The following is a 5,792-nucleotide window of genomic DNA, read 5'->3' on the forward strand; positions in this document are numbered from 1 at the left end:
AAGCGTTCCAGCTATGCAGCTTAGGTAATATGTATGCGCAAAAAGTGCGAGTCCTGAATCAGGCACAGAGCGTAGACAGCATCCGATGTATTTCATCTAACATGAAAACAAAAATTCTTCAAAGGATTTTTTTTTATTTATACGATTTAAATTGTCGGACGGACATTTATGGAGCATAATTTTTACGATTTATACGCTGCTGCGCATTTGGCAGCATTAGTGTGTTAATCGGTACCTCGCACCTTCACAATCATGTTAACATCCTGAATTTACGAGCTTACTATCGAAAATATAGAGCCTATTTGTGCAATTCGAACAACGAGGAATAATATATAAAACATTCACCTTTGTCGCTTTCACATAGATCCCTCTTGTATCAGGTCCGATATCTGATCAACTGTTTTTTTTATCAATTGCCACCTTCTAAAATAAAACAATCAGAACAATTAACTGCACTCTCAATTTATTTTAGTTACAACACTTCATGCTCCTATGACTATTTAAAAACTGGTCATTGTAGAGCTAGCGCAAACGACCCAACCACTCTCGCTGGTACATTAGGACCATTCAAAATCCTTGTCAGTCCTGTCTGTTTCCGAATTGTAATCATTGTTTTCATATTTTTTGCTGCATTCCATGTCCATTCTATCTGGATATCGTAACGTCTAATCTGCCTCCGAAGGCATATTTTGAAGAAGGCCCTCCGTTTTTTTCCTACTCTGTACGATGGCAACAGGACAAGAAGCACAATCGTCGACGAGCGGCTGACGACATCGCTATTTTGTTCGCTGAAAATTCGCCTCAATGATGCAGAGAACTAAAGGTCGTTCACTTCCAGTAAAACCGCCACGACCCCTATTGCTGCTTTCAGCTCGTTCTAGCAAGCTCAGGTCCGAAAAATGTTCTCCTCTATGTTTTGGTTTTGTTTTCTGAGCAGCAGACTAACTCCCGAAACTCTGACGTTTCAAAGACATTCCTATTCGCAGTTGAAATGCTTAGTCTTGCCCATCACGGATCAAACGAGCGGCTGAGAAGAAAGAGAAACAAAAAGGCTGGCAAAGAAAAGAAGGACTCGGTCGTTCCCTGTTCTGAAGTTCGCCCGCCATCACAATCCCTAAAACCCCCGAGTTCCACATTGGTTGGCTAAGCAAAAGCATTTCTAAAGAAGCCTCGGGCCAACGTTTTTTTCAGTGCCCGCTGTTTTGGCAACTGTGAATGGGCCACCGGTACAATATTGACGAATATAACTTTCCCTATTTTTCATACAGTCATCGTCTTCGTACGTTCAGAAGTTTTAGTTATTTTCTCAAAACAGTAACGCTTCACTTCACACCTTCGCTCTTAAGTTTAAGTTCTTAAGTTTTATTTGAAGGAGAAGCCAAAGAACCAGTGGCGTCGGCGTATTATAACAAACAAATTAGCTTTCATCACTTTGGCTTACATTATCATGATAAATCTCTTTTTGGTTTTCATTACTCCTCGATTATGTTAGATTGTTTCGCTTTCGCGATAAGGTATTGTTGCCTAGGTCTAATAAGACGATGCACACAGATACAGAGGAAAAACATTTTAATTACACACATTATCACATTTACGAATTGTTTCAACAGACCGAAGCCTAGAGAAGCGTTTCTTTTGAATGATCTTTAAAAGCTAGAGAAAGTTATTTCCGCCTCAATCCTGTAGCCTGCGCTCTTCTCATTTTCAGCTGTAACCCAGGAAGACCCACCTTTAAGTCGCAGCGACCTTGACAATGCTGTTATCACGCAGAGATGCTTCACCCGCTTATTCCTGTCTCCTTGATAGAAAACCGGCGATCGTTAGTTAGCATTTCCTATGTACCTGCAGAAATTAAAGGACCGTAAGTTTCGAATAGCGTATCTGGAAGTTATACTGCACCACATGTCACATATCACTTATAGAATAACTATTTTATCTGATTTTCCTCGTTCGCGTATCGCTCGCATCAAATAAGGCTGTGTTTCTTGTTGAACAAAATGAACGTAACGGGCCAAAGTACGAAGCAAAATATTAACGAGATGTAGAAATTTATTTAAAAAAGATGTAATTTTAAATGCGTGATATACTTTTCATGTTGTAATTACTTCCGCCAGCTTCAACTTAGCAGGCAATGATGCACTTTAATTTATCTTTGTAGCTTTAATTAGTCTTGCTTATAAATGCATTGTCTGTGAAATGGTATGGATGAATATAGTCGAACGTCAATGCCCGATAAGCCGACCATAAGAAGCTACATTTTTACATAGTTGAGGACCACTTAGACGCACCTTGCCACTAAGAAAGTTCGTTGTACATTATTTCTATTCTTATTCTAATAAGAAAGACAGCAAAACGATTTGGATTATCCACTGCGATGAAAAGAAATAGGACAAATGTGTTTCCTTTGCGTATTCAATAGCTGGATTCTATTTCGTCATTATCTAGATGTGCTGCCCACACCGATCTCCGCAATAAACTCGAATAAGGGACGGCCTAGAAGCGGTTTCCCTATTTGTCAACTCGGTCACGTCGACAAGTTCAGTAAAACCAACGATAATGAGCAAGATATTCAAAAGTCACGTTTATATTGCGTTTTAATTAACAGCTTCCCTCCCAATAGCTTCTCTCCCCAGGTCATTCCTTTTTTACAACTACAGTACGATATTTTCAACGGAACTTTAAACAGGCCCTACTTACGTAAAGCGTCTGTAGCAGTACATTCGCTCTACCCATTTATGATTAATAAAAGCAGACATCTCGGTTCTCTGCCGTGTCGCGGAGTGCTAGTCGATAAAATATAGAAACGCTTCATATCGTGATCGACCAGTCTGCTCGGTCGCAGAAGTTCATATTTGCGACGATACTGGCTTCGTATTGTAACTTAACGAAGAGTACGTGCAGAACTTATAAGTGTGCACGAATATACCTTGCACCATTCTTCCTTAGCTACTAATAACTGACTATATCGTTCGTATTTTAGCCTTTCTTCGCCTAAACAAAGCCTGCACGCAGTCAGATGCAAATACATTTAATTTGCTATTGAAATGATTAGTATATGAGTGTATATTAATGCACCTTGCTGGCTTTACTGTATCGGTAAGCTTTTTCTAGTTGTACCGTTCTCTTTGTATTATATAGTAAAAGGTTCAAAAGAATGATGACTGACGTTTTACATTCGTCTCGACAGATTCAGATTATGGTACAAACTAATGACAATAGAGCAGCATTAGATCCTTCATTTTCCGCTTGTCGTCATTTCAGCTGATTAAAATCCTTTTTACATTTTTCAGCCTTCATCTAACGAATATACTCTGGCCGAACTACTAATTTTCTTTAAAAAAAAAAAGTAAAATTATGATCGACTAAACGAGGGATGCACAGTAACACAGCCGCTAGACCATTACTAAATCCAGTCTACCGATTCAGTCCGGATCAATTATCTAGAGACGACTTCTGTTAATACCCTTCAGCAAGGTCGAAACCTTGAGCCATTAAATTGGCAATGGGAGGAACATGAAATCCGCGTTTTGTCACAGACTGACAATTGACGACAGAGAAAACGGCTATTGTACTATTACAGTAAAGCTGATAACTAGTTGGTTAACGAGTGTTTGCTCCGATCAAAAATCTTTACGCCGCGTTACGAAGCGTTACTCCGGCATGTAGACTAAGCTTTAAAAAGGGCGGCAGAGAGGTGGTTATCGTTGGCCAATTCAGACTTGTGGTGTGACGCTTTCCTTTTTGTAGGACACGTGCTAGGATCGACGCATCTGTTGCCAAGGGTGTTTATTGCTCACGTAACCGTTTCTCCGGTACGCCTTTCCATTACGAACTGGAAGTAAGTGGCACAGAATAGAGTAGTAAGACGGCCCCATAAAAACGTCGCACAGCCACAATGTGACCGGGAAAAAGAACAGGCTTTGTGGGCGCACTCTTTGACATCTCGTCTTCAGGATTCCCAGGGATCTGGACACACCACTGCCATTTTACTTGAGCAGATTTCAAGCCGCCTTTTCTAATTAATTATTTAACAGATGCGGGTGTTTTACACTTGTTATACTTTAATATGAAGAAGGGGCTGTGCCTTCTCGGGATAGTTTGTGTAAGGAGCAAAGGGATCATATGAAATGGGGAATATATCGCCCATGAGTATATCACATGGTCAACTTTGAACGACGGAATTAAGGCTAGTTTATAGCCTCATTCTTCACCGTTGAGAATTCATCTTTTCTTGATTTTGGCTCAAACATTTTCGTGACTAACCGAGAATGTTTTGCAGCTTATAGAGTAGTTACTTCGGTCTTATCTGTTCTGTGTTAGGGGTGATTCCAGGAAATGTTAAGATCGTATACAAGTTCAAATCGTGCTACGACGCTTGGATAATCCAGTTAATAAAGCAGCTATTCTTTATTGACTGTAGAACCAAATAGAAAACGAATTTTTGTCAATTGTTTTCATTTGAATCTGTTTCAAGGTGTTTATAGAAAGGAGAAGAAAGGCCTAAGCATATAATACTTTGCTCTTAGATAAAGACTAAACCTTTTTTGCTGTATTGTAGCGGTGAAAATCATTATTTCGAAACGGTATACAAAACATGTGTGTCAGACTAAATGTTGTATATTTGGATACGGCAAACAGTATTGCATTTGATCTCTTACTGTCCTATTTTAGCGCTAAGCGCAGCGGCCTTATCAACTTTAAAGCTTTGTAAGTATCTTTTAACCAATAATGGGAAAGCTAGAGAGCATAGAAAAAGGCTAGAAAAAGCACTGTACTAGAAAAAGGGTGCTTCTAATCAAACGAACCCTTCCGTACGTTTATTTGAACATCTACCCTGTATCCTTTCAACAATAAGCATTCTGGGTCGTCCTTTTCCTTGAATACGTTAAAATGATGTGGTCTGTTAAAGTGCAATACTAATCCATTTCTATGAATTCAGACACGCAAACTAAATATAATAAGATGTTCCCGGTGCACCTATAGCACGTACACATTTAACACAGCCTTCCTGAACTTTCATTGCCAAGCTGTTTATAATGTGACTGAAACTCACTATGAAGATACTGTGGAAAGAGAAACGCCGTGATAATCACGTTTACAAAACACATCGGTCGTTAGTGGTAGATAATTAATCATTATTTGGCGCCCTAACAAACAAAAGAGGGCTATTGACAACCTAAGCGAAAATGTCTGAGTTTTATTACCGGAAGACCTCAATATCGGATAGTCGTCGGCTTCTCTCCTTACTTTCAGCGGGCATGAAGCTACGGGGGACGGAGAGCAGGTCGAGAAATCAACTGCCTGAAAATGGGGGTTGCTCGGTCAGTCTGATTATTGGCTTCTAATCAAAATGTTCGCAAATTAAACCACAACCAATTTTTTGTTTCTTGTATCAGTGCATTCGGCGACGGAAAAGGTTCTCCATTTCTTGCAGCGTTCTCCTTCTAGCACCCTACAGCTGTTCTTCATTTACATCTTAGCCTCAATAAAGGCTTTCTAAAACTCGTAGAAGCCATATTCGAAGAACGAGATCAGTCTCTGTTCGCTGCTAGTCTTCATTTCGGAATAATTCACAACATGCAATAAGCACAGCCCTATTGGTTTATCCCAATTCATAATCATTGTATTACTGGTAAAGACAAGAAAGTCCGCGTTCAAAGCTATGATATACTAATTCATACTTCCGATGAAACTACTATTGAAATACGCTGGTTTTAACAGTGATAATATTTAACATACTACGTCCTTTTTGATCGTTAATCGTGATGAGAAAATAAAAAGTCCGAACATCA

At 39.5% G+C, this 5,792-nt stretch overlaps 1 long non-coding RNA gene across 1 annotated transcript; it reads right to left on the reverse strand.

Moving 5' to 3' along the window:
* Nucleotides 1-869: 869 nt before the first annotated feature.
* LOC147751851 (uncharacterized) lies at nucleotides 870-5,457 on the reverse strand. Its single transcript, XR_015315752.1, has 3 exons — nucleotides 5,205-5,457; nucleotides 1,730-1,842; nucleotides 870-1,027 (listed from the first exon to the last, which is right to left on the reverse strand). It is a non-coding gene; the product is annotated as an uncharacterized LOC147751851 (long non-coding RNA).
* Between the last annotated feature and the right edge of the window lie 335 nt (nucleotides 5,458-5,792).

Source organism: Varroa jacobsoni, unplaced genomic scaffold (genome assembly GCF_002532875.2).
Source record: "Varroa jacobsoni isolate VJ856 unplaced genomic scaffold, vjacob_1.0 contig02401, whole genome shotgun sequence".
NCBI classification, from domain to species: Eukaryota; Metazoa; Arthropoda; class Arachnida; order Mesostigmata; family Varroidae; genus Varroa; species Varroa jacobsoni.